Below are 2835 nucleotides of genomic sequence, written 5' to 3' on the forward strand. Positions count from 1 at the left end.
ACGTATCGAAATGTATGTGGCTAAATACAATAGACGTAATTTATGTTCTTGAATAATAAGAGGCAAACATCTTTTCGTAATAATTGTGTGTAATTTTATCGTCAAATTTCGTGTTATTAAAGAACGCTTTTTAAGGGGGCGCATAAAGCAAAATAACCAATCTTCTATTAGATGATACGTGTAATATGCAAGACCAAATCTAAAAAATTAAATATATATCAAACTAGATGATATGTTCAACGATTCTGTTTAATCAAAAACATAAAATATTAAAATTTACTCGATAAAAAAAAATCACCAAGTTAGCTCTAATTTTCACACTTTTACGTTTTCTACTTGACATGGTATCATGGTTGATCATGATGTTTTGTTAGCAATGCTACGCTCTCTCAACATATCTCCAACGGTTATTGACTGGTTTCGAAGTTACTTGTCTGGACGACGGCAGCGTGTCATGGTTGAAGACTTGTCTTCTTCCTGGTGCAACGTATCTGCTGGCGTCCCGCAAGGTGGTGTGTTGTCTCCTCTCTTATTTTCAATTTTTATTAACTCTATATCCAGTAATATTAATTCTCCTTATCATATGTATGCAGACGATTTCCAATTATATTCGCACGCCTCATTATCAGAACTACCGAATGAGATTTTTCGTATAAATACTGAGCTAGCCACCATCGTTAAATGGAGTAAAGACCATGGTTTAAGAATTAATCCTGACAAAACCAAGGTTATTATTTTAGGCAGTAAACAGCTTATAGGTCGTATAAACTGGGAAACCCTACCTAGTATTGCGGTAGACGGGACAGTGATTCCTTTCTGTAAGAAGGTGAAAAGTCTTGGCTTGCACTTGGACGAAAGTTTATCTTGGTGTGATCAAATCAAGGAAGTGCAGAAAAAAGTGTTTGCTTCTGCTTCTTCTCTCCGTCGTTTACGCAACTTCCTGCCGATTTCTACCAAAATTGCGTTGACTCAATCCCTTTTGCTTCCTCTCCTAGATTATGCCGACTCCTCTTATCCCGATCTTCACGAATATCAACTTGATGCTCTCGAGAGGCTGCAAAACTTTTGCATCAGATTCATTTTCGGCTTGCGCAAGTTCGATCATGTTTCTGATTTTCGCAAAAGATTACACTGGCTACCTATTCGCCTTCGCCGGAATACTCACATCCTTCAACTCCTGTACTCTGTCCTGTTTAACCCCAAAACTCCTGTCTATCTCAAAAATCAGTTTCATTATTTAAACTCCAATAGTTCCCTTTCCCTTCGTTCCTCTGATCTCCTTCTCCTATCCACCCCTATTCACCATACCAATTTTTTTAACTCCTCCTTTACCGTCCTAGCGATTCGGCTGTGGAATGCTCTTCCTGAGACTATCAGACGCGCCAAAACACCACATCATTTCAAGTCACTTGTAAAAGAGCACTTTTTCTCCAGTATTTAGTTTCCTTTTTATCTTATAAATATGTATTTATATTTTATATATACTATGTATAATATGTATTTATATACATGTATAATATGTATTTATATGCATATATATATATATATATATATATATATATATATATTTAAATATATTTATTAATTTGTATTTAACTTATTATTTTTATTTAATTTGTATGTATAATATAAATATAACTTGATTAATACATATATACTGAATTATCTATGTCTATTCTTTAATTAGTAATGAATTTTTTTTTGTGTGATCTATTCTTTTTTTTAAATCTTTTTGATGCGCCCTCGCTTTTTACCAATGTCTTACATATCCTTTATTTTTATGGTTGCCTGGAAGAGATTGCTTTTAAGCAATAAGGCCGCCTATTGTACACTTTCCAATTTTATGTATTCTCTTATTTTAAATTCCTGTTATATTTACAATAAAGTGTCATAAATAAATAAATAAATAAAATGGTAATACTTATTATGATTTTTTTTTCATAAACAATTATATTAAAACATTTGCAAGATATTTGTTAGAGCATTTTGTGTAATTACTTTTAGTTTTGGTTTTATCTGCGATAAACCACTTTTGGCGCTCTTTTTTTCTCGAGATAAACGTTTGATTTTGTCACGATAAAAGTGGTTTATCGCAGATAAAACCAAAACTAAAAGTAATTACACAAAATGCTCTGACAAATATCTTGCAAATGTTTTAATATAATTGTTTATGAAAAAAAAATCATAATAAGTATTACCATGTCAAGTAGAAAACGTAAAAGTGTGAAAATTAGAGCTAACTTGGTGATTTTTTTTTATCGAGTAAATTTTAATATTTTATGTTTTTGATTAAACAGAATCGTTGAACATATCATCTAGTTTGATATATATTTTATTTTTTAGATTTGGTCTTGCATATTACACGTATCATCTAATAGAAGATTGGTTATTTTGCTTTATGCGCCCCCTTAACATAAATTGAATCTCATGTAATATTCAGTATTCATGTATTATGATTTTATATTAAGATAGAGAGGAGAGAGAGAGAGAATAAAAATGTAACCAACATTAATTTTGTGCAATTTTTGTCTTCTCTAATTTTGTTGAATTAAAGAATTCGGAGCAACTGATTTTGTTTTTATTATTTACAACGTTCTTCATTTAATACATGTTCACGTTCGTCACAAAAACAACGCAATATTAACTCTGCTAAATGGAATATAAATTATAAAGCTCAACATTTAATTCTAGGAAATGTTCGTGCACACGTGTATTTACACAAGTATTAATTCAAACAATCAAATATAGTGCAAATGTCTCATTTGTAAATAAAACATTAATGTTCAATTCTTAAATACATTCATACTCTTTAAGGGTTGAAGTATTTACTTCAAA

Source organism: Colias philodice, chromosome 5, assembly GCF_061535455.1.
Source record: "Colias philodice isolate Cphi_HAF_F1 chromosome 5, ilColPhil1 Martin Lab GWU primary, whole genome shotgun sequence".
Classification (NCBI taxonomy): domain Eukaryota; kingdom Metazoa; phylum Arthropoda; class Insecta; order Lepidoptera; family Pieridae; genus Colias; species Colias philodice.